General features: G+C 38.2%; 1 protein-coding gene and 1 long non-coding RNA gene across 2 annotated transcripts in view; one reads left to right on the top strand and one right to left on the bottom strand.

Moving 5' to 3' along the window:
• Nucleotides 1-27,659, top strand: part of LOC135079786 (protein espinas-like) — a 177,640-nt gene that overhangs the window by 95,757 nt on the left and 54,224 nt on the right. The gene's annotated exons all lie outside the window — the stretch shown is intronic.
• LOC135079612 (uncharacterized) lies at nucleotides 4,163-5,084 on the bottom strand. The gene is made up of 2 exons (XR_010258835.1): nucleotides 4,844-5,084; nucleotides 4,163-4,325 (listed from the first exon to the last, which is right to left on the bottom strand). It is a non-coding gene; the product is annotated as an uncharacterized LOC135079612 (long non-coding RNA).

Consider the following 27,659-nt stretch of genomic DNA (forward strand, 5'->3'; position numbering starts at 1 on the left):
GGGACGGTTTGTCTTTTGTTTTTCTTTTCTATCTAATCTATCTATCTAAAACTATTAATTCATGATGGATTCAATTCAATATGACGTTAGTTTAATCTTAGGTCCTTTAATGGCTTCTTTGGTGATATTGCAGCAATATCGACAGCAAGGGCGTGCGGTTCATATTATCTGAATTAATAGTACTCGTATTGTGGGTGTTGATGAAAATCATTGGTTTGCCCGCCAAAATCAGGAAAATAATTTAAATATTATTACTATTGGTTAAACTGATTTTGCTGTATTGCTTACATTACATTTTAGAAAACATCTATTGAAATAACAATTGCAACTAACGTGAATCAACTCAAATAATGAATCCTGAAAATAAAACTTACTTACGTTTCTTACAGTTTATTTGTAGAGTGGCCAGTTTCATTCATATTATAGCTTGAAAACTTTTTTGAAGTTACTTACTTTACATTCCAACAACATAAATTAACAGTCAGGTGCATATTCGAACGGGTCGGTCATCCGTCAAGTTTCTAATAGACCGTCGAGTGCGAGCCGCGTAATTTGTTTACGCGCCCTGTATATTGTGTTAACTTCGCACTCTTTTATTTGCACCCTATCATGTAAGGGTGCGACCCTGAAGCTTGCAAAGGCGGAAAGCGTTTCTGGTTAACTTAGAAGTATGATTAACACTTTTAAAAGAATAACATGTTTGTAGGTAAGCATTTGGTATTGTAGAGCCAATAGAATATACATAAACGATTAATTTTCAGCTATTTACCTATAACCCTCTGACAAATGGACAGTAGAAAGTGGCAATTAAACTAAATCATTTGCTGATAATCAACTTTTATAGTTAAGCACAACCTGTTAAAGTCAAGAGTCATATTTTTTTTCAAGTTACATTTTTAAAATAAATAATAATAAATCTTTGGACAATTTCACACATCGCCAGCTAGCCCCAAAGTAAGCAACTTAATGCTTGTGTTATGGGTGCTAGCTTAACGGATATACTACTTATATACTTTTTTTTTTAATACATACATATTATACATAGTAACACCCAGACCCGTCACAGAAATTAAAATTCATCATTTCAATATCTGCCCGGCCGGGAATCGAACCCGGGACCTCTTGGCATAGTAGCACGTTCTGAACCACTACATTAAACGGCCGCTTTTACACGTTCCAGTACAATCTCTAATCTATTAGGTTCCTATTTGGAATCAAGATCTCCCTTATCGCTATCACTGTCCTGTTTTATAAAATTTTTGGGCAAGAATTGTGACATTTGTGACGCGCACTGTTACGAGTTCACTAATAGATTGGCAAAAATCGACAATTTCACAGCTCTCCTGTGTCACAAGTCTCTTCGGTTTCCCCTAAAGTGGATTCTAGTTGATCGCTCAATCTGCTCCGTTCATCACCATCGTGCAACCCCGCCGTAACATTTTAATTCCCCTGGACATAAATCATACAGTCCCCCGCCGTCTGCAATTGATACACAACATTTTTCTACCCTCCGTTGTCTAGTCGGCATTTCGGGACAGGATCGGAGGAAAAGATTTAATGCGGTAGTATTTCCTTGTCTGGAACACACGGTTTTGGCGGTTTTGTTTAAATTGGATTGGAATGTATGAATATTTGGGGTTACACTGCGGATTTTTTAACTTATGGTTCAATTCAGATACTCGTACCTCCTTTTAAAAAGTTCAAAACAAATACGGCTGGAATAAATAGCAAGAGATAATTTAATTGTATGTTCTAAAAAGGTTAGAACGAAACCAAATCCTTATTTTTTATTTAAAAAAAAATAGTTAAAAGTTAAGTAAGTTTGACTAAAATGTATAAGATTTCCCTAACACAGGCTTTGAAAATTAATCAAAGTAATTATTTTTTTTACCTCTCGTTTTTCGTCGTTATAAAAATTAACTCGTCTCCAGAGACGAACTTGAGTCATCAATTTTTTTTCACTAATTAACAAAAGCGTAAAATTTAGCAGTAATCGCCGCCAATAAAAGTTGAGCGATCAGACGTCCGGGGTTCGAGTCCCGGACGCGTTTCATTAAGGAGAGCAATGAAATTAAATATGCCCATTAAAGTCTTAAGTAATTAAGGAAGGAAAGAATCGTTTCTAAGTTCTTGTGGGGTGAAATTGTTTGCACAAAGTTTCATAAGTTTGCAAATCGGTTGACAGCACTATAGAATAGACATAATTTTTTGTTACAAAACTATTTGACCACTAACATAAAACTACATAGTAGGTATTTTGTAACCCACTGTGTGATTGACGAGCCGTAAAACAGCAAAAAATAGAAGAGACTAACTTTTTATCAAGAGTCACTAAATCATTTAAGGATTTTAAACAATATCTCTGTTCTCTATCATTCAGTTTCAGTCATTTAGTTTTTTATTTTCTAAAATTTTAGGAATCACAAACTTTTGAACTCCAAAGCAAAATTAAAAGCACTTTGTGTAGCTATAGCATATCTCTACCTGCGGCTTGGCTTTCAAAACTTTCACTTCAACCACCAAAGAGTTAAAAATTAAAAGCTTTGTAAAGTTGTTGGCGGAATACGATGGCCCCAGGGCACGTCTGAGCGGGGGAGCTTTACCCAGGTGTCATTATTTACTTATTAAAACTTTTAAGATTTAGAGCTTGATTTATAAGCTTGGATTAAAACAATAGCTACTTAAAACGAAATCAAGCTTCGATAAGCCTGCTAAATTATAAATCAAAATACCCATTAACTTTGGTGTCTCTTCATCTAATTGAAAGCATATACGCATGGTCAAGCAGAGAAGCTAGACTGCTAGTTCCATCATAATGTCAGTTCTCATTTAATATTACATAAAAATCGATATCATCCGACTCCTCAGAAACTTAATTCTCATTACATTCCGCCTTCACCATAAAGCAAAGTTTACTTAAAACTGCCGTAAAACTGACGGCCATTCCACCAGCAACCGCAGCGTGAAATTAAACGCGCGGTTATTAAAATTAAAGCATCAAAATTCCGATAGGGTGGGGGGCAGCACCCCGCGGGCAATTAGCGATTAATGTAGTGGAAACACTTTTAGTCCACAAATTGTCGTCTGCCGCTGCACTCTTTGGTTTGGGCTGTGTGTTTCCATTACACGACTTTCAGACGTCACGGGAACTTACACTTGTCTTACTTTAACGGCCTCACAAAACCATTGGCAGCGATATTAGTTCAGTAGGTAGAGACTTCAAATAAAGCCTCAGAATACAGATAGGTAGTAAAATATTTTGTAATATTTTTTTGTACTTAATTAGCGACAGTACAGTTGTTGTACAGATCGGTCAAAAACAGTAAAATATTTACCTAAGAGAGTAGATAGGTGGACTCTATCTACTTTTTTCAGAAAAGTCATCGCAATTCCACCTTTTACACGTGACTGACACGAAAACTGAAAAGTCTATGAAATATCGTATTACACTGGACACAGTTTCGCTGAAGAGTGCTTGAAATCCTCAGGCAGTGCCGGCAGAGTGGTTTTAATGAGACCGCGAGGATCTTTGGCCGAGTTCACTCGCGGAGTGCCTCAAACGAACCTCTGCCTTTTTGAGGCAGACTGCCACTCGAAATGAATAGTCCACTCCGAAATGAAAGGAAAGTTTAGTGGGCGAAATGTTTGGAAAAATCGAAGGGTTCAAATAGGTTGGAATCTCAGAATACAGAACAAACCAGAAGGAGTGTTCGATAACATTTCTACGCGGCAACTTGTGTCCAAAATACTTCCCCTCCCGCGCCCCTCTACCCCCTTTAGTGTTACTAGCGCCGTGTGACACCCCCATTTTTGGGGTAAAATTATGTAATTTTTTAAAGAGATGTTAAACAAGTAAAAAATAAGTAAGTGAAATAAGTACACACGGCCAGTGTTAACTATCCATTTCCGTTTTTGCTCTCGCTCTTATCAAATGGTGATTCTTTGCGATAGAACGAGACGACATGACTGGCCATAGGCATAGATAGTACCTACCTACCTATGAATTTAATTTTTACTCCGAAGTAACTAAGTGTAAGATGATTATTTATTTCTATTAAATAGTGTAATATATGTACTATATTTTATGTAGGTATAATATGTTATTTAAAAGTCAATTACAAAAGTCGAATATAAATTTTAGAATGCCAAGTAAAACAAAAAAGAAACTTAAGGTTCTTTATTATGTAAACATATCGACAACAAAACATTTGTTTACGGCGCAGTAGTGCTTTTAGTTTAACTTTTCTTGGAGTGAAAAACAGAATCCAAATCAAAAACATCACCAATACTTAAATTTGATTGCGAGGCAACTCTGGCTGTGTATCCTGAAAAAAAATCAGAGTAAGTATGTAAGCAATAATTAATTACTTAAAATTATTATTAAATATACAAATATTGCTGCTGCTGATCTGTTGATACCAATGCCTTACTTTTGAATAAATGGGAAAGTATGAAATTCACGATAGTAATTTATTATCTCCTCATTATTAGGGAGTAATATTATAAATTAATTCAATATATTGAAATCAAATCAAAATCAAAAATATTTATTCAGTTTAGACCACAAGTGGCACTTATAATTTAATTAATCAGGTTGTCATGTCATGGATGAAATTACACTAAAAACTAATTAAAACAAAAAGGATGGGGAAAATATTCCATTATTCTGTGGTAACGCTAACAAAATTAACGCGTGAATTTTTTATAAGTAGACAAATGTAATTCAATATAAAAAAGTAGGGTAAAATATTCCGTTGACCTGTGGCAACACTTACAAAATACAACCGTGATTTTTTTTGAAAATTATTATTTAATTAAAATGAATTGGAAATGTGCTACTTACGGATAAAACATGATCCCATGCACTTTCTTCGTAATTCCAGTAGCATTCTTACATGTTGGAACGGCACAAGACGGCATAATTTAATTATAAAGTGTCAATCTGACGGATATGTAAACAATGCGCGCGCCGGCCATTGACTGATTGCTTTAAAGTCAAAGTAGTGCGATTTGGAGTACTTTATATGAATACACATTTACGCCCGTTGACGGTTTCTGGTTTGTTCCGTATTCTGAGGTTGGAATATAGATTTGTAAATATAACTAGCTTCCGTTACGTAATTTGGTCTTTATCCAAATCGTTAAATCTAAACTATTTTCAAACAGTTATTTTTTTTTCACCAAAGATTAAATACTTAGTAAGCTTCTATAATATCCTACTGTTTGTTTACCTAATAAAAAAATCTATAACTTCAGAAATCTGGTTCCCTTATACACTTAGTCTCAAGTAGGTATTTCACTGCTGTCAGACAAGCACCCTGAAAGGCAATTTAGAATTATTGTTGCCAAATTATTCACTTTGCACAACATTTTCTCACAAGCCTTATTCTACAGTAATTTCACTATAAATATTCTAATTTTTTTTTTTTTTTTTTTTTTTTTTATTTAACAACTTAAAGAAAGTTACATTGAGACAATTACATTTAAATAGTCCTTCAGCTTATATTTAATATTTTTGACAGTGATTTTATGTGAATGCTTTATGTGAAGCTGAGTAAAGGGGAATAGTTATCATGTTAATCTATAGTAAAATATGTTACATCTGCGAAATTACATAAACCCCAGATACCAACCCCTCTCCATATTTTCACCTCTCCGTAATAATTTTCGCCATTTTTCGCGCAATCATAAAGTTTCCGTGACGTCATAAAATTCGTTCATGACGCATGAGTCAAACAGGTGGTGTTGGTGTGTGCTCACAACATTTATGTTGATTTCAGTAGACCAGCGGCTTTCAATCTGGGATCCACAAATCACTGGGGCAATCATAGAAGTACTTACTCGTATATTAAAAATTTCCCGATTCTAAAACCGAAAGAGAGTGCCTGTACATCAATTTAACATCACCGAAAATATATGAATATGTTTAGTAACTACCTTTAATTTATTACTCGTACATAAATCAATCACACAGCCCAATAAGAATCGCTGAACATTATTTTGGTCCTTGAAACAGAAAGGGAAAATTATGCTGAAATAAATTTTACTGTGCACAATACTTTAACTATTACATTTGATTTTTGTTTGTGGTCGGTTTGCTACGTTTCTAATTTGTTTGCAATACTTAAGTACCTTCTTGATATAATAAGTAGGTTACCTACATGGAATCACATCTTTTTGGGAAACTACAAAAGTTAATAATTTTGGGGTTTGCTCTCAAAAAGTTTGGGAATCGCCGTCGTAGAGCATACAGTAACGTGTGTGGTTAGTGTCAGGGAGTGGTCTTCATTATACTAATGCATGCTTTGTGTTTCATTACGACCGTTTAGTCTAATTAAGCGTGCTGAACTGTAAATAAATAAATATACCTACAATCTACTGCTGCTTTTACACTGCGCGGCAATTTGCCAAGTCAAATCAAAAAAACAGTGAGGTGGGGATGAAAAATGAATTAAAAGTGCTTTTTTAAAGCCTACTTACAGAAATAAATGAGTTTTACTGAATGAATTTCATCCCCACTCCTCTGTTTTTTTGACTTGACTCGGCTAATTTCCGCATAGTGTAAATCCAGAATTTAGAACAACAAACTAGCAAAGATATGTTTTCATTTAAATATTTTTATATGGCCAATTATTAGGAGTGATGACTGATCTATCTTTTCATGGATGTCAATATTTTAAACAGCTAGGTCTACTATTTAGTGGTGACCACTTGGCTAAGTATTAATTAAATGGTAGGTACACTTGATTGTCCATTTAATTGCAAAGTGCTTTCCACACAACTTAAAGACTCATCCATCCGTCAATAGGAAGGTATAAAATGCCCTCAGCTATTTTGGCAGCACCCCCTAAGACGTTTGTAAGAGGGCTCATAAAACCACTGCTATACTTGCTCACACAAAACGTAGCTGAATAACAAACGTAGATTACCATCAAATGTTCATTAACTGCAGCGCCACCTGCTGGGTTATTCCGGCAATTCGGATTCAAGTGTAAGTTCCCTGCTGAATTTCTCGACTATTCTCATGCTAATCAGCCATTTTATCCGCCGTAATCCGGAGCCGTGATGTATGTCTGCGTGGTTATTTACACTACATCTGTGGTGTTGCAGTTTAACACGGGAGTTTGGCAAACGCTAACAAGACTTTTCTGACGTAGGTTAGGTACAGCTTTGGTTTGTTCAAAGAAAAATTGTAATAGAACTTCAAATAATTATCCGCTATCGTGTTTCAGCACATGCTCCTTGTTAGGGTATTTTAAATTACCAAGTTACTGCCTATGTAGGTCATTTTGCTTCTACATAGTGTACGAGTGTCATTGACAGCAAATTATCTTAAGTGTAGTTTAATAGTTCTTCAAAACTCATTCACAATCCGCGCGGAACAAACCATTTTATATATTTTAGTATACAAGAGCTTATTCTTATAATCAACGTGTTTATTTTAAATATTTTTCCTTTAATAGTCATATCATAGAACGCCCAAATTCTCCAAAGACAGCAACACAAAGACGTCGCATGGAAGAGATAGGATTAGTTTTCTGGCGCTTTATTGTTAATTAAGTAAGAAGAGGTGTTGCGAGTCATGGCCGTTGTTAAATGTTACTTAAATGGATTAAGTTGGCAGCGTTTGTTTTGTTTTAATATCTTATAAAGGTAATAGGAATTTAAATCAATATAATCTCTCTGTTTACGTTACATACCTACGTTAATTAGGTAGGTAGGTAAAACTTGTTAGTACCTACCTATTGACTTTTATTAGGTTTGTTGGATAAAAAGTATTCACTATGGACGTTATTCTTCTTTGAAATAGAAAATTCAGGTTGCTTTTTCGAACGAGAGGTGGGAATAGTCCCGTATTACCAAATTATCCTGTCACTACCATAAAATCCATCGTTTACCTCGAGCACAACCCATTACTTCGCACCTGCACCTCAGAACTTTGCGTCATAAACACAATCTTTCCCGGTTCCCCGACTTTTCCTCCGAAAGATATACGGCGCAAGTTCAGCGCCATCTGTCGGCCGCGCGTGATTTATCGCGAGTAATGAGCGCGCGACAGATGGCGCCACTTGTTTATTGCAAGGAGGATTTATTACGCGTCGAACATGAGTTAACGCTTAATAAACGGCCCGTTTATTGTTTTTGTGAGTGGGAATAACTGTTGACGTTTTTGGTTAAGTGTTTTGCACGGTAGGCACTTAACGAGAATTTGGGAATGCTGTTTGTTTTGTTTTGGGAAATGGTAGAATATGAATTTAGTAGGTACAGCAGGAAAGTAGTTAATCATATTGGAAGATACTTTTACCTGCAATATTTTCTCAAAACAAGAGATAAATGCGATACGATCGCTACTTTTTAGAGCCTCTACCCAAATATTATTTATTTACCTGTCATGTCATTGTGCTGGAGAAATGCCGAAATTAATGCCGATTTTCTAATCATTGCCAACTATTTACTCCGTATCTCTAAGTAATTTTATAAACTACTACCGCAGAGTTGATTTTCACTTTCATTTCTACAAACCATAATAATACTCACAATGATTTTTCTTGGATAAGTAAATAAATTGAAATGAACTGCCGCGGCTTTCCATTTCACTTGTAGTATCGTAAACAAAACACACGCTTTTTACGCGATGTTTTAAATGTATTTTATAAATATCAAAATGTTTAATTCCTCTCTTGAAATGTGTACCACTCTTCATGTTTGGGTAAGTGTCCCCAAAAAATTAATTTTAATTGACATACCTAGGAAAAACTACTTTTTCACAAGTTTTCCGTCCTTGTAGAAAAACTTGTAAAGTGCTGCCATCTGTTTTAAATTCACAGCAACTATCACCATATTTTCTATGGTGCTGCCATCTGTTCTAAATTCACAGCAACTATCACCATATTTTCTGTGGTGCTGCCATCTGTGCAAAATGCATAGGAACTATCACCATACTAATGTGCTGCAAAAAGCAAATCAGCGGAATTGTACTTCGTTTTGCTCATAACTACTAGATGGCGCTGCACTCATTTTTAGTTCAAGTTACTTAATACAGATGTCGCTGTATTTCATAATAGTTCTCAAGTCACAAGATAGATGTCGCTCCTAGTATGAAAAAATCTAAATGAAAGTTAAACGCATTATTAATTTACATTCGTAATAAAAAGCAACTTGAGGCCTTTCCGCGAAGGTGTGAAAATGATTTTTGTTCTTAGATTTTTTTCCATTCTGTTGTTTGGGCGTGAGAACGGGCGTTCATTTATTCGTAGGAGATTATAGTGGTTGTAGAATGGTCGTAAAGTGTACGATTTTTTTTTTTTTTTTTTATTATTGGTTTTTGGGCCTTTATTTGCGCCAACTCGACCAGGTTTGATCTATTGTGGCAGCCCTTGTCTTTAAAGTTCACTGCTTAGTCCCGTTGAGTCTATAAATTTCCAGATTCTTTGGAGCGTGATATCTGCTATCTCATCCGGGTGCATGATGTGTCGCCCGAGATGGATACTTCTTTTGCTCATAAGCGGGAAGCATGAGCAAAGAACATGCATGGCCGTTTCTTCTTCTGTATGGCAGAATCTGCACAGAGTTTCCTCGGTCATGTTCATGTTCGATTTATGTTTGTTTAGTTTGCAGTGGCCGGTCAGTATTCTAGTCACTGCACAGGCTTTGTATCTTTTGAACTTTAGCAGTTCCTTAGTTACTTTATTGCTATATCCCTGAATGAGTGCTTTTGAGTGTTTTTGTCCCGATGTAGACTTCCACCACTCAATAGCCTCTTGTTTGCAGAGGGCGGTTAGTAGCGTGGTGGCTCGTTGTTTGGTAATGCCACAGAACGGTTCTACGCCGATTTGAGGGTTATCGGCTCCATCTCTGGCGAGTTCATCTGCTACTTCGTTTCCTTCTATATTCGAATGTCCTGGTACCCATGTAAGCGTTACTTTGTTGGTATTTCCCAGTGCATTCAGTGTCTCGGTGCATGTTTGCACCAATTTTGACGTGTATTCGAAGGATGTTAAGGCCAGCAGTGCTGCTTGGCTGTCTGAGTTGATGTAGATGTGTTGATCCTGGAGCTTCCTTTCCAAGTTTATCTCTGCACATTTGTTTATGGCAAAGACCTCGGCTTGGAAGATTGAGGCTTCAGTCCCCATGTTTAGGCTAACTTTGAGCTTAGGCCTCTCTCCGTAGATCCCGCAACCTACATTATTTTCCTTTTTGGATCCGTCCGTGTACCAGACGTGACTACCTTCCTTAAATGACATTTGGCCTTCTAGCCATTTGTCTCTAGGAGGTATGTTTACGGAATATAGTTTGGTGAAGTTACATTCCGTATGCATGTCGTCACTGGGCATGCACAGAAGTTTATTTTCAAGTACTGATTCCTTGAGTCTTATCAGATTTTGAGAAGCCCATCTGACTTTCGTGCGGGTGCAGATTCTATATGTGCTCTGCTTGGCTTCTTTTTGCACATGCATATGCAGTGGTATAAGATCAAGCAGAGCATTTAATGCAGCCCCTGGTGTCGTTGATAGTGCTCCGGTTGCTGTGATGCAGGCTAGCCGTTGTAGGCTGCTCAATTTCTGTATTGTTGTCATTTGGTTGACCTTGCCGCACCAGACGGCAGAGGCATAGGTTATTATCGGTCTCACGACCGCTGTGTACAGCCATAGGGCAATTGCGGGTTTTAGTCCCCATCTTGACCCTGCCATTCGACAACAACTCCACAGAGCCATTTTGGCTTTTTGAATGATGTTGTTTAGGTGCGAATTCCAAGTAAGCTTTTGGTCAAAAGTTACCCCTAGATACTTGGTTTCGCTTGAGAAAGGAAGAGTTTTTCCGTTTAATTTCAGATTTACCAGTTTTTCCAGTTTTCTCTTCCTCGTGAATGGTATTATCACTGTTTTATCCGCATTAATAGATAATTCGTTTTCTCTACACCACCTACTTATGGTGTTGAGAGCGCCTTGCATTAGACTTGAAATTGTGCTCAGGCAGGGACCTCTGATGATAACCACTAGGTCATCAGCATAGCCTTGAGTATCATAGTCTTTTTCTGCCATCTTAGCAAGAAGTTGATCTACTGCTAGTGTCCATAAAAGTGGGGATAGTACGCCTCCTTGTGGACATCCTCTTGTGGCAAGAAATTCAAGCTTTGCAGCATTGAGGGTTATGTTTACTACTCGGTTGGAGAGCATGTTTTTTACCCATCTGATGGTGCTTATATCAATCCCTTTTGCCTCCATTCCTTTTAGAATGGTTTCTATAGGGGTGTTGTCAAATGCACCTTCAACATCGAGAAAAGCACATAGGGCCGTTTGCTTATCCTCTAGGGATTTTTGCACCTTATCGACCAGATCGAGCAGGGCTGTTTCAGTAGATTTTCCCTTTTGGTATGCATGTTGGTTGATGCTTAGTGGTCTTTTCACTAAGTATTTGGCTCTAATGTGCTGGTCTATTATCCTTTCCATGGCCTTCATCAGGAAGGATGTTAGACTTATGGGTCTGAAGGATTTGGGTTGTGAGTAGTCCCTTTTCCCCGTTTTGGGTATAAAACGAACTTTGACCCAATTCCATGGTTCTGGTATAATACCCCAGGCGTAACTTGCTCTGAATATTTTTACCAGATGCGGGAGAAGTAAGTTATTACCTTTTTGTAGAAGAGCAGGAAAGATGCCATCTTCTCCCGCTGATTTAAATGGTTTAAACTTTTCCAAAGCCCATCTAATCTGGTTAGGCCTAAAGATATTGGAGGCCTTATTCCAGTCTGAGCATTTAGCCCTATGGAGTTCATCATTCCTTTGGGTATTGCTTTGTGTATTGATTTGGTACGAACCCGGAAAGTGTGAAGACCTAAGGAGATCCAGAGTCTCCATCTCGGTGTTCGTAAATGAGTTATCTGGCTTCTTTAGTAGTCCAAGATAGTTGTTTGGGGTCTTAGCGAGGATTTTGTGAATTCTTGCTCCTTTGTTAGTTTGTGCAATTTCTTCACAGAAGCGTCGCCAAGAGGCTCTTTTGGCTTTTCTGATTTGTTTGTTATATTCTGTTAGGGCCTTTCCGTACTTGTCCCAGTCGCACGGTTTGGCACGGTTGAATATACGACGTGTGATGGCTCTGAGCTTTTCTAGTTTCTTGTTCCACCACATTGGTGATTTGTTAGATTTTACTTCTTTTTCGGGGCAGCTTCGTTCGTAGGCATTGATTATGCCATTATTGAGCATTTTGACCGCGGCATTAAGAGAGTCCGGTGTTTTGATAGTTTTGGGTATATCCTTTAGATTCTCACTGAGCAGGGTTATATACATATCCCAGGAGGTGTCTTTTGGATTTCTTACTCTTGGATATTGAGCTTCTACCAGCCCTGAAATATCAAAACGTATATGTCTATGATCAGACATTGAGTTCTCGCTGCTGACGTGCCATTTTGTTATACATTTTGACACATTTTCTGTTGCGAATGTTATATCTATTACTTCCTGTCTGGTTTTTGTTACGAATGTTGGCGTGTGGCCATTGTTCAGCACCTGTAGACAGTTAGATAGAAGAAAATCGGATAGTAACTCACCTCTCATGTTGGTATCCGAGCTTCCCCAGATGGTATGGTGGGCGTTAGCATCGCATCCCACTATCAGTTCCGACTTTTGTCTTCTAGAGTATTCCAGGACGTTAGTCAGTTCTTCAGTGGGATCTTGCTTATCTCCAGGAAGATATGCCGAGCAGAAGAGTACTTTGGACCTGTTCGGCCCTTTGACTTCTACGTACGCGGTGACAGTATCTTCGCTGCAAAGTTCTGGAACAGGTAAGAAGTTAGTATTTTTGTTAAACACGATACAAGCCCTAGGTTTGCGGCCTTTTTCGCATACAAGAATCTTACCAGCGTTGTTCAGACCGGCTACCATGGAGTCGGCGTTTATCCATGGTTCTTGAATGAGGGCGATGTCCAGGCCACCTTCGCTGAAGATCTTTTCTATGACCGCAGAGGCTGCGATAGCGTGGTGTAGGTTGGCCTGTAGTATCGCCATCCCCTTTGGGCGTTGAGGTTGGTGGGGACTATTGTGCTTGGGAGCCGCGGCGCCCTTGTGTGCCCCGCCGCCCTCGGTACGGTCCTCTGTGCTGCCCCCTTCCTCTGGGCTGATGTGCGCCCCTTGTGGTCCCCCTGTTGGGGGGAAACCGCGTTCCCCTTCCCCTGTTTGGGAATGTGGAAGTGGAGGTTGAGGGGGTGGAAGGAGGGTTGACCCGTTGTGGTCCTGTGCGGACCTGCACGGTACCCTCAGGGGGGGTGGTTAAGGATGCGGGTACGGGGGTAGAGGTGGTGGTGGTTGCGGCGGTGGTCGGGGGTTCAGCGGAGGGTTTGGAGTCCTGTATGGGGCCCTTAATTCTGAACTGGACCTTTTTGAAGCCAATGTTGGCCTTTAGGTCCATCATCTTCAGGGCCTCAAACGAGTGGTCGTCTAGGGATACGGTCAGAGTTAGACCTCCCTTGTCAACCTTCGTATTGAGGACCTTCCAGTGCTCGGTGTTCAGACCCTCATTCTGAGCACCGAAGAATTCTAAGGCCCGCGTTGCGCTGCTGGCTTCAGAGATAGGAATATATACCACCCCCACATTAGGTTTTCGGATTTCAGACTCGCTCAAGAGAACGAGGCTTGCTTCCGGCCACGGTTTGAGGGGGGGGACTATATTCTCAAGCCAGGTTTTTGAGCGCTCGTCCTCACACGTGATGAGGAGCCAGCCTGGCTTAAAGGAGCAGCCCACGAATTTAGGCCCTTCGCCCCTTCCGGATTTGGCAATGCTTTGCAGGATGGTGTTGCGCAGCGACTCCAGTTGTGTGTTAGTCATCAAGGACTTGGAGTCTTTTATGCCGACCCGGATTGAGCGTACGGCCTCGCTGTAGGCTACGGTGGTTGAGGTGTTTAAGGTCTCACTCACCTTTGGGACTTTGGTAATATGTCCCTTTGGCGATTCCTCCTCCGAGCGAACCCGTTTTACCGGTTTGCGCCCAGATTCAGGTTGCGAGGCCTTAAACTTGTACCCCATCTGCTTCAGCTCAGCGAAGCTCTTGACCGCCAGTGTTGAAGCCATATTCGGCTCCACTCCCAGCTGCCTCAGAGCTCCGAAGCGCTTTTTTGCCGCACTTGACATTTTCCTGCCAGTGGGTTTGGAGGCGGTGTATTCATCAGTCAGCGAGTGTGAGCCGCAAGCAGCCCTTTCTGCCGTGCTGATGGATTCCTCTGTCTCCATACTGAGTTGCTCTGATATTTGGGTCGGTTGTTCTACTCCTTCTATCAGTGGCATAAGTTCCTGGCATAGGTCTTCCAGGTTACCGTTACTTTTTTTGGGAGAGCATTTATTCATGTTGGTCCCACGAGTAGCTAGGGAAAGTAGGTCCACTCCAGCAGAGCCCCGCATGCCGGAGTAAGGCTATATACACCTCGAGGTCGCCTGGTATCGAGGGCCCACCGTTAGCGACTGAGCTCCCCCTCAGCCACGCATCTCTCGGCACGGTACGGATAACACCTTAGATTGGGTATCGAGTCTTCGGCCGCCAGGTACCGCGTCATTGAGATCCCATTATGAGATTTCAATGCAGCACTATCTGACGTTGCCCAGGATGAACCGCAACAGGCGCTACTATATCCCTTCCGACATGTCAGAGTGGATTCAGTAACAACCCAGTTTTACGTGGAGGTAACTCGAACTGACACCACAGTGTACGATGCTATTGTGGCTGCCCGCTTGCATCACTGGGACAGGTTTGGCCCACTCTGCCCCGACGCGTTTCTTACGCATCTCTTAGATAACGGACGGTCTGTGGTCTTTATGACCCCTTTATGGCTTAACTGTCGTTTAACGCAGTGAGTACGGCGGGCTACTTGTTAAATGGTCAGTTGTCGATTTCGTAATCTTCTCATGGTCAGGGATCATGATTTTTCGCGTTCATTTGTTTATGACTCCAATTAACAATGGGCAGCTATAAAAACCTAATTCTGGTCCAACCAAGCACAAAAATGAAAATCAGATGAGCAATGTCTTACATTTGAGAAGAGGTCTTAAATAAACTAAGCTTGACTTCGACTTCTCTTAACTAAACTTGAAGTCATGATCACTTCAAGGAGCAATTTCAGTTTTTAAACAAGTGGTTATCTAACAGATACAACATTCACTGAAAGTTAATAGTCACAGCACAGGTGGGCCTTATTAATAATATTATGTACCTACTTGCATACCTACTTACTATTTGCGCAATGACGAAGCTTGATGGATTTGTCAAACCCGAAAGTAGGTACCTGCAATATTGTCTTAGTTACGCTCCGGCCATATCAATAAACCAGTCCAATATTTCACAACCTTCCCGTGACTGTGGAATGCTGGATTCCTCACTTTACTGTTGGCGTTCCCGGTAACGTCTAAATTTAGCCCGGTTCATTCATAACGCCTCATCAATGGGCAGCGCCGGGCGTTTTATTAGTGTAGAACAAAGAAGGACTGCTATAAAATGGGACGTACAACTGACAGTAGTTACGAAGAAACTGTTTTTGTTTTAACGGAGATGATTCTGATACATTTAACTTGGGAAAACAATGGCCAGTGCCCGAAGGTAGTTTATATTAACTTTAGTGCACAGAGATTTAGGGAAATTGATGTCTTGGTTACATTGTAGGAACGGAAGAAAGCACCGTAGGTTCGACCAAATATTAGGACAGACGCTTACCGATCTATACTAATTTGTAACTAACCCGTAATCAAACTACCAATTTAGATTATAAAATATGCTCAATTTTACTTTATTTATTAACCCAATATTATCTAGACTGAACTGACTGAACGCTGAACAAAATTAACAAAATAGTAACAAACTTGACACAACTTTTACATACTATCAATAATCCCCATTACATGAAACTTCCGAGCCATAATAAAAGCGATTAAACTTATCAGTTATCTATTAACTATATTGATGCGTCCCCAAATTAAATAAACCCAACAAAAAGCCCACTGTTTTTAAAAAAATACACCCGTGTCGTGTTTTTTCCGGATAAAAAAATCTTATTCAAATTGTGAGGTAGAAGCCCTCACACACCTGCCTCGGAGGGGAAAAAACGCCAGTTTTTGACAACAGCTTGACTGTGAAAAAGCTCCCCAAAAGTACAGCCTCATGGTTACTATGGCAGCTATAAAAAAAGAAAATTAAATGTACAATGAGGGCCTAGCACGTGTTTCTTACCATTTAGTTCTGTTCCATTGCATTTATAACTTCAGAGTTGGATCAGCCTAACAAGTAACAAACTTTAAGAAATTTTTAAATTAGAATTGACTATTTCTTGTAACACGTAGGTAAGTATTGTAGAAGACAAAGCCAATACTTGACCAAGTTGTTTTGTTTCGAAAAAGAAGTAGGTGAGGTAGTTAAATCTGCAAAAATTAACTTGCCTAAGTATCTACAAAATATTTGAACTGAATCAATTTAAGCCTTTTCACGGTTATCAAGTTATTTTCGGCTATCGATCCAGATGCAGTTTCGCATAATCCTGGTAATCAGGCCTAATTTCGTCCTTGTACATGGTGCTTTAAGCTTTTTCTAAAGCGCGGCCATGTTTTTTGTATTCTACCTTTGAGTTGCGCCGACGCAATTTGGCTGTAAGTAGAGCACCGATGTAGTTTGGTTTTAGCTTTTTTGGGACAAAAGTATTTTGGGTGGTTTTCATCAGTGGGAGATTAGGGGAAATGCTCTCTTTTATGCGCTACAAAAGCAAAAAAATAATGTTGATTATTCCAAACTCTATCAAGATGCGACCGACCTGGCGACCTGTTCAGTTAGGAATTACCAAGTCAGTCTCAATAAACCTTCAGTATTTTATTCTTATTTGACAAGAATTATTATTTACTTTTCTGTCAGATAGTTTTCTTTCTAATTCAAATCTTCAAAGCACCGACTGTCCATTCATACTTTAAGTCCGTCCTCGTTTTAGCCCCGTTTATATTCATCAGAATATCAGAATTTCAAATTTCCCAAGTGTTGTTGTATTAAATAATTGATGTGTATAATATCAGTCATCATTACCCAATAATCTATTAATAAACGTCGCCCGCTAGTGACGAACAAATTTCTCCGCGACAGCTGATGTCGTGACTCGTGCGCTTGCGCCTTAGTATCAGTCAGGGGTGCCTCACGCGATGCAAGTTTGATTTAAAACTAATTCATAACTAAAATACTAATATTTATATTCTTGGATGCAGTCTGTTCGAGTAAATATTTTATGAATGTTAAAGCCATCGTACTGTAAAATTTAACGGATTTCATTTGGGTGGAATTTTGTGTAATTAAGCAGTTTCATGTTTCTTCATGTGCTCATGTATTTTTAATTAATTTTAAGTGGGTACCTATATTTTTTCAAATCTACATTCTTTTCAAATTAAGATAAGATAAGATAAGAAAAACTTTATTTGACACAAAAAATTACATACTTTATAATACCTATAGTTTTCAGAACGGTGCGGTAACAGTAGAGTAGATAAAGTATTTTATAATGTTGCTAATTTACCTAAGTATTGTCGACTGCAGAATGTCGTGCGAATACTTCGTAAATATGTAGGTAATTTAATTAAATTCATTTCGCGCAGCCCTGTCGCAAGCGCCTGTACATCCTCTATTTAACCTCAGGAGTTTTTGCCCGGGGTTTTTATTTAACTTACCGTCTACTAATATTATGCTTATGTTTCTTTTTTTTTACTTATCAGGGCGTTTGATGAATAAAAAAACTTTTTTTCTCCTCAAGAGCGCATATGGCGCTCGCGCGTGCGCACATTGCGCAGGATTTTTTTGACATCCGATTTCGAAATTCAAATATGGCGAGGAACACATTACGCGGTTTTTGTTTATTTTTTTCTTTTAGTGCAGTGGTATTGTTGGTGGCCAGTAGCGTATTGTAAAAAAAAGCTTTGGACTGAAATTAAATATTCTGATTGGAAGAGTGAATAAAGAGGTTTTGTTAAACACTGACACATTTTTTTACTTTTTAAAATGCCTTTTATTGCAGTGTCCAATGAGGTCTTTTATTAGTATGATTTTTTAAACGTTTCTTCTGTTTTTCAGAATTTCTTTTTTAATTTCGCCTAACATAATTTTAAATATCATATCATGTCAGTTCATACATTAATTTCATGGTGTTAAAAACAGGCGCTAGGGTCCGTTTTTTGTCTCCTTTCGAAGCCGGGCCGCATGTCTCTTTTTCAAAATTTACTGCGACTGGTTTCTTTATATTTTATAACCGCAAGAGGGTGTCGAAGGTATTTTTAACTTTCTTAAACATAGTTAATTAATGGCGCAGCAGGATTAGCACTTTCTAATTCGTTGTTCGTTTTTTATTGAGTTATATCCCTTTTACGAAGTGTTGGGCCGGTTTGAGTCGTTGATTGATTTATGCGTGAAAAGGGTTGTGTTCAGCCATTATTTATATTTGTTTTACAGTTGTTGACACTCACAGCCGCGGTGGGAAATAAAGTCTTAGGCGATAGAGGTAGAAATCCCATGAAAACTTAAAACTTTACAGTATATGTAAATATATTATATCGGTATATTTTCCATTAACAATTGTATTCATTTTCTTTGAAGAAAGTTTCTTGTGGTTAGCCAGACAGACAGATTTCATGTAGGTAATTGACTAAAACTTGCGGGTACTTTATATTAATTATTACCTACGTACTGCATGCCATTGCACGATTTTGGGCATTGTTACTTAAATAAGTAATTATAAATTCTGTATAACCAATTATGATTGCTGATAATTTTGTCCAAATTATTGCGATTGCGAGTACTAATGACCGAAGAATTAGTCGCAAAAACGCTAAAGGGTGGTAGAACACTAATTATTGTGTCATTAAACATTTTACAAACAGTTGGAAAGTGTCCCTTTGATAAACTGAACCGATGCGAAAAATGAGGTAAAAAATGTTAGGAAACGCATTAAAACACTATCAAGCGTGAATGAAACATTCTGTAATTGATTCTGACCCTTATTTACCGATTGCAGACAACTTATTTATTAGACCTACCACGCTAAGCGACCATGCCCCAGTTGGTCTATGTTACCGACGTCACAAAAAATGGAATACTGTATTTGACATTAGCTTTTTGTGCGGCCAATCAATTTGAAGCTTGAATAATGTATGAGCGATTATTTGTTCACGATCGCTAAGGGTGGAAACGCTGTTGACACGTAGTTCTTGTAATTAAATGCTAATGACGTGATGGGGATCAATTTACTGGGCAATTTAGCTTTCAATTTATTGATTGTAGAACGTTTCAGGTACATTTTGGTAAATTTGAATTAGCTTTAAGTTCTTCTTTGGTAAAAAAAATGCTTTATCAATCAATTTTATCAGACATTTTAACAATGTTTATACATTTATGTTACCAAATCTTCCTAATTTTGAGTTTTTTCTTGCCATGCTTTCACAATTTTTAAAGGTGGTTAATTACGTAAAAAAATGTGACATAAGGTTATCTACATTACATACATACCTTACATTCAATAAAGTTGACTTAACCACTTTAACAGTATTCACTAACTGTTATCCCTGTAGCCAGATTGCCGGACTTGCAATAAATTTGAATCATGCGCTTCATTCAAGTTTGCTCAGCGTCAGTTACAGCTATCACTGCCTACTACGGTTTACAAATCAAGCTTTAATTGCAATTGTCCAAAAAGGCTCTCGATGATCAAAGCAGACGAGCGGCCGCCCACGGCTGGCGTTCACCCCGCCGGTCTACACCGCACTTCATCTTAAGTTAAGCTTTTACAAAGCTTACTCGAACCCAACCAGTCTAGGAACTTTCACATTGACACTAACCCCCTTATTAATAAAAAGTTACACCCCAGTTGAACACTGTTTTAAAGTGACGTGGGCGGTAACTTTTTGTAACTGTGGCGGTAAGTGATTTTTTTTCAATAATTTTCCCAAGATCTTATTTCCAAAGTAGAGCTTTACATCAACCGGGTTTTTGCGACATATTCGCCTAAAGTACAACTACCTAAGTAGTAGTGGTCGAGTAAAAACAGCCAGAACAAATAGGTAATTTAGGGAGCCCTTAGAGCCAGGCAAGCTTTCTTCTACTTCAACAAACCTTGTGGCAAAGTGCACGAGCAATAAGTCCTGACATTAACCTTACCAACTAACACTTAAGATAGGTAAGTGAAGCTTGCGCCTTGGTCGTTTCTAGTACCCAAGGCGCCGACCACTATGCGGCAGAGGGAACACCCCAGGTTTTTAGTGGGTTCGAGCCCCACATAACCTGCCGTCCCCCGGCGGTAGGTATGGATAGGCCATTTTCCTGGGTAAAAAAAAAGGTAAGTGAAGCTTTAGGGAACATTGGAGACGCATAGATAAACTGAAGACATTTAGTGGGTACCTACTTGCTTGCATAGCAACAGTCTTCAACAATCCGACCTAACACATTTCCCCGATGGTTCGGCGAGGCTGTAAAGAGTGGTTTATGGCGCGCGGGCTGCCAAGTGCCAAGCCGTAGCGCGGTCCTCGACACTGCGCTTGGGCCCATTCCAACTTGGCCTTGGCAGACGATTGCAGCTTCCACTTTGTAGTTCCTTTTCCTTGTAGGGAGGTGCAATAGTCGATGTCATTGTCGCAATTATCGATTTGGTTTTCTTCTTCGACATTATATGAAGAGTCTTCAGTATTGAGGCCTATGTCTCAACTTGCACTTGGTTGGAATCATGCAAGATTATAATCATCATCGTCTATTGTAGAGTTTGAGACTTGGTCTAAAACAACTGCTTGAGATCAATTTCAGAAGCATCAGGATAAATTGTCAGATTTTCATTTCCAAAGGTAGTCAATTTACTTACTTTAAAAAAATATGAACCACTAGCTTTTGCCCGCGGCTTCACCCGCGTGAAATTTTTCAGAGATCGTCATAATTATTATAGCCTGTATGTTATTCTGGGTTATAAACAATAATACTGTAAAGTTTCATCAAAATTCGTTCAGTAGTTTTTGCGTGAAAGAGTAACAATCATCCAGACATTTAAACCTCCGCATTTATAATATTAGTACGATTCGACTTTTGTGTGCTTTTCTCTTATCGATATCGATTAAAATCTTCCACATCTCTACCGATCAAAAGAGGCGCCTACAATTGCCCAAGTTATTTATTCAAGAAAATACGCGACAACCGAAAAATTGTTGCCAAAACATATATTATGGCGATTATTGTCTGCCGCGGGTGTTTGAACCCAGCATGGCGGCCTTGAGACTCCCCAAGATGTCATTACCGATGTATGGGATGTGATTATAGTAAATTCATCTCTATCAATGATAATAACAAGATAATATCAAGGCCGATCGTATTGACTTCCATATAATTTTATGTTATATCGACAATTACAATAATTTGATTGACTCTACCATACAAAACATAATTTTCTTTTTAGTTTCTAGGTATGATTTTTTTTACTGTTATGAGCAAATTCACTTATAATTTTATCAAAAATAGGCCATAAGTTGTAATCGGGACGTTTTTCAGTTATATGGTAGGCAGGTATTGAAAAAGCGGACATCAAACTCATTATGCTCTCCCTGAGTAGTCTGGAAGATATCACTAGCTATCCTTTAGTTATGATCACTTAAATTGTTCTTTTCCTTGTTTATTTAGTCAACTTTAGTGTGGTTTGCGATAAAAGTATCTATCTTTTCATGTCCAAAATGTGCCTAAACATACTTGTGAGGCAGTTCCAACATCTTTGTACCCGGAATAGAATGAGCAGACGTTTTCCAGCAAAGAAATGGGCCATAACATATTTTCGTGAAACTTTTCCGTCGTATTGTGAGGAATATGCCTTCTGTCGGGATACGGACATGGGGCAATGAGACATAACTCTCCCGTCCGGCCTAAAGGATGGCCGGCCGATGACGCCGCGGTTGTGGCGGGTCTGTATGATGAATAGACATGATATTACTCGAGTAGGGAAATATTGGAAATGCTGAGTGAGCATAAATTACCGTTTTTTGATGTCGGAAATATTATTTTTCTGTACGATTGTAGTTATTTTATGAATCAGATAGGAAACGCTCGAAAGGAAAATTTAAGGTTCGCACTAACACTGCGACGCTGTGAATGTGTGCTTTTGTATTTTATTTTCACAATAAAAAATTGCTGTAGGTACTTCCATGTAGCCGGTATATTGGTAGCTCCCATAAAAGAACTTACTTTAAGTATTGCTGTGGATAAATTTTAATTAGGCGATAGTTTTCTAGATAATAATTAACTGTACAACTTTTTCTCACAGTCATAAAAATATTATCATCAATTCCGCGACAGAAAATACAAGTGTTAGAAATGTCGTCAGTCGCGTGACTTTATAAATTGCCGCTAAAATTAAGCTATTCTAAAGATACGCGCCTAAATAAGGCGCTTGAATGCCGCGCGGCCGACTTACGCTGATGTATGCCCGTCTGTCCGCCGAGCGTCGCGGTCGGCCGTCTGCCCGCCAAGTCTAGACTAAGTTATGTCTACTTTCAGCACTCGATCAATCGAGACAATATCCTGTAAAAGAAAATTGACAGAATTTTAAGGGGGTATTTAGAAAGTTTGAAATTTTAAAACACGAATTGCGTAAGTAAAAGTAACTTGTATCATCCCTATTGTTATATTGATGTAATTGTTTCTTTTTACAATTTATTTTTATTAATATTTATTAAACTAATGCACTTACAATCGTTTTATTTAGGAAAATGTAAGTGACAGTGTTCACATTCAGGAAAATGTAATAAATTATAAATTTCAGAAAAGAACAATTGAAAAACTGAAATTAAATTAATTGTCGTTAAAAAATAATTTCACTCGCACAGTGCGCGGCCGCCCCCAAAGAACCGGACAAAAAATAATTAAAACAACATTCGTCAGAAAGTTTATTTAACGTTTTATTATAAAACAACAGTTGAAACGCAGATAGGCATCTTCTTCACACGATTAAGGCGAAATTAATTTCGTTGTTGTATTTGTATGTGACGCCCTGCGTGTGCGAAGGGATTGTCATTGTATCTTTATGGCACGATCTCGATGTTCCGTGGAAGAATTAAAAATAATTACAAGAAAAAGCCCTTAAATTACGACTTTTGTAAAATAAATTACTTCTATAAAGAAAATTATTGCTCTCTTTACATTTTTGATGATGATTTCTCGTGCTGTGAAGCTATTTAAAGGAATAACTGTTAAACTTAGTTGATATAGTATTTTTGATGTCTGGAAATATGAAATGGAAAATTTAATATTACTCTGACCGTTACCTATTACAATTATTTACAATGTCAGATAAGCGGCTATTTATTCCAATTATAGAACTTTGATTGTCCCACTACAGTTTGCTAAATGTTTCTATATTTTTTTTTTAATGCCGATATTATTATGATCACAAAATGGGTTAATTTAAAAATCTAACTAATCCAATTTTAGTTTCAATAGATTCTAATCAGATTAGGGGCTGTTTCAAACTGTAACCTATTTTGAATTCCTTGATGCTCCATTTAGATTTTAGATATTTGAAACGACACGGAATGACTAATTTCAGTCTCGCAATCTTAAATACCCTATTAGTGATTATATTATAGCTACTGTGTCGCTACTCTCATGCAAGTAATCCCGGCGGCGTCAGCATTCGATACTCCACTAAACGCGGCGGCTTTTAGCGCTGGCAAATAAACTGCGCCTGCGCAGCGGCCCCCAACAGACTGGCGCGTGCAGACACAAGAATCTATTGCATTCGAATTCTGCGTGTCATTTTATTTAATTTATTGAATTATGTTCTTAAAAAATGTGATTGTTACTAAGTATTATACAAGTAGAAAATTAATCTAACTTGCAAGATTGTTACTTGCATACAGAACAGAAACATGTGACTGCGTGGTTTCTCAGTTTTAAATTCTACCCAATCGTCCCAACTAGAGCAATGTTAAGAATGAGTGCAGTGATCTTCTATAATTAGGAGGAACATTTATTTCAGTAAATAACTCCACTAAGTTGTTGAACTTCACAGGCAAATACCCAATTGCATCCGCGCGGTAGCCAAATATCTCGGCGTGTCTAAACGTTTCTGGGCTGCGCTTGCAGATCAAAGCGGGTCTTCGACGGGATGCGCAGACGACGTCTCGACGCACTCCTGCCCCGCCTCCCCTCCCCTGCCCCCTTCTTTCCACGGCGCCTACAATCGTATGCACCGCATAATTGAATCAAATCATATTCATGAATGATCGATCCGACTATGTCGGCTTCGATGAGTAATTTATACAGAACCATTCGGTCTTGTTTGTTATGTTAGCAGTTTCTTTGTGAGCCTATTACGTACTAATTTTAGAACGCAGGTCTCAACATTGAAACGCAATGAATCAGCTTTGTATACTAATTTGTTTACTGTTATTAATACCTATGAAATTGCTGAAATTCTCATAGAAACTTCCTTTTTTTATTTTTTCTATTTTTTATTAATTATCTACATGTTGTCTTAAGAATCGTCAATCTCCATGAGGTTCGTAATTTTATTTACTGCTGACAATACTTTTTAATTTAAAAAATATAGGTACCTCGCTTGGAATTCATTCCTGCAAAAGTATACTACACTTATTTTCTTCAGATCCAACTCTGAACATACTAATGTCACTTGTTGTCAGCTTAACTAATCCTTCTTTTAATTCAGTTGCTACATACACACTCTTTCAAACAGTGTTCCAAAAATACTTTCTTAATGAACTTTTACATCAAAACAAATTATAACAAAAAAGCATTACACCACCATGTCATGTCATGTTCCACTAGGTACATGACCTAAGGCACTTTGGACTGAAAATCGTCAGGTGGTTCAACTTACGCCTTCAAAAATTGCGACAAAGCCGTGGAACATGCGTCCGAGTTAGGATACAGTCAAAGAACTTTGAGTTTATGTCACAAGCTTAAGCGATACCTAAACGAAAGTTTAAAGAAAGTTGATCTACCACTATTAATTAACCCTATTCTTAGTTTTCAAAAGGAATTTATTTTCCAATTGAAGTTTATTGAAATGTAGGACTCGTAATATGTAACTATTATTGACATTTTCTGCATTATCATTAGGAAAAAATCAATTAACAATTGAAAACTTTAAGAAAATTTTTGGAAAATCATAAGTAATTAATTCTGAAAAAGTTCCTTTTTTATTTTATATTTCTTAACATAATATTATCGCTCGTAAGTTGCACCACTGTGCGTGGCTATTTTAGTGCAGACACAAAAGAAGGTTACGGCGCGTTTTCTTTAAGGAAATCGCGGACGGACAGAAATAGCCGTGGGCGTTCTAATTACTTATCGGCTGTTTCATATTTGCTTTATTCAGCTTTTATAGTTTACGGCTCATTTTGCTTCATCCACTCTATAAATATGTCCATTCATAGATTTTTACCTTGAAAGTTCATTATCTGCTGACACATCATAATGTTTTTACATAAATATAAATGAGTAACTGTTAAATATTATAATCTAAACACCTTCTACCTTTTTGTCGTGTTATTGTTTTAGTGGAATTACGATTAGATCATCTATTTTTTCGAAAGCAATATGGAACCAAACGGAAAGCGTAGTGACACGATCTCGCGTCGAATACGGAATACAAATTAACAATAATTGATTTTACTGTTACGAACCCACACACGAAATGTGCCTTGTCAGTTCATAACAAATGTATGCCAAAGGATCGAAAAAATATTTTAATAACTGGTGTTATACGGTATACCTATAGCTGTTAGTTATATGGAGATTTTTTAGACCTTTCGATGTGTTGTCTTATCAGTAAAGTAACAAAATTGCAACTTTTGTATGAACCGAAAATAGCTGTACAATGATTCTTATAATTTGGTGAACATAGGTACGACTTGAACTGTGTCAATATTTGTTTAAAACTTTAATAAACCAATTCGTATCAAAAATAAACTCGATCGAACCCAATTCCTTTATACTCGCACACCATAAGCCCGGTACGAGTATCCGAAAGAAAAATAGACCCAACTTTATTTGTAAACTCACTCAAGTAACAGTACAATGATATTTTTTCCGATCAGATAAACCGCTACGTATAATAAAAACAGCATCGTGTATGACATCTCAAATTCGACTAGACCGACATCTGGTGCCTTGGCGAAATATACACATGTCTTTTAGTCCAGATGACTTGCTTGCTGAGCACTGTGCGCGCCCAAGTAATATTCAAAATTCGTCCCTAAATATTTGCCGTTAGAATTCAATTTTGATAATCTTTTTGATTGTAAAAAAATTAAGGTAATGGTGCGATTATAAGTCGTATGTTATGGGTTGAAGATTAAAATTAGTTTGGGGGTGGTTTTTCGTATTTTTTTCGGAAGTGGCATAATTCATATGGTAAGGAGCGTGTCAGGTTTCGCGGCAGATGCGGCCCTGCGCACGCGCTCTGGACGAATTTCAAGCTCCACTTAGCTTCCAGTTATTGTTTTTGTTGTGGCTAAGATTTTTTTGGCCAGGAGAGACGGTAATGCACACCGGGTTGAATTAATTTAGCCCAGAATAGCTTCTCGTTCTCCAGGTATTGGGTGCGATTTCCAATTGGAACGCATCAGTGTTGTAGAGGACAGGTTAAGCCACAAAAATGAGCTAGATAACAGTAGTCTACCCATTTAAGTACTGCTTTTTCGGAAATAATGTGTAAGCTCTTCACTCAACCCAAAACCTCTAGATACCTAAGCGCATAAGCACTGTCCTAGACTCATCTTATCTTATCAGCGACCTAAAAAAAGATTGTGCAGCATGTGTCTCTCACATGCAAATGTGTCAAGCGGCACGCGAGCCGCAAAAACCCGCAGCTGCGAGCGCGGCATCTGCGCTAACTGTACCCGCCAGGTGGCGGGACGAGACCGATATGTACTCAGGACCGCGACGCAAAGATTCAGAACTTTGCTCACTTTAAAGTTTAATAAACATAACCCTATAAATAAAGTACTATTACTGCTGATACAATGGTAGAGATAGATGGGAGGGGAAAGAGAGATTATACTCATTATAGACTCGTAGCTTATGCAAACATAAATCTTTAGACAAGGTGAAATAAAGTATCTAATCAGTTCTCAAGTAAAGAATCTACTGATTCTTTTTCTCTACAATCCACCGTCCTGTCTCCAAAACTAAAGTTCTAACGCCAGAGAATCACTTTTCTTATCGGAAAATCAGGTTGATTAGTTTGGTAGCTCTGGTACGGTTGTAATCGTATTATCTGTTGGAAGATAAACGAAACTGATGCTGATCAACACTATATAGAACTCTATCCAAAACCCCAAATTCTTTGAAAACCTCAAGCTTTTCCTAGAAAGTTTTCTTGCTTACATATAATTTTATATTACGTTACAGGTGTTTTAACCAGTCAAAGTAGGTAGGTATTTTGTTTATAAAACTGCATTAGCACTTATTTATTACACATCCACGTCTCGTTCAAACACATCGTTTACTAATGCCCATAGATTATAGCTTACATCTTCATCTACGAAAGAAGGCTCGCGCGTTTACAGCCGAATGGTTTCACATTTGCTGTAATTTGCCATCGACTAACAAAACGCGAATTACACGTACGAGTACAAGCAAGGGATATAGGACTAGGAACATTTTTAAATTGACT

The sequence above is a fragment of the Ostrinia nubilalis genome, chromosome 17 (assembly GCF_963855985.1).
Source record: "Ostrinia nubilalis chromosome 17, ilOstNubi1.1, whole genome shotgun sequence".
NCBI classification, from domain to species: Eukaryota; Metazoa; Arthropoda; class Insecta; order Lepidoptera; family Crambidae; genus Ostrinia; species Ostrinia nubilalis.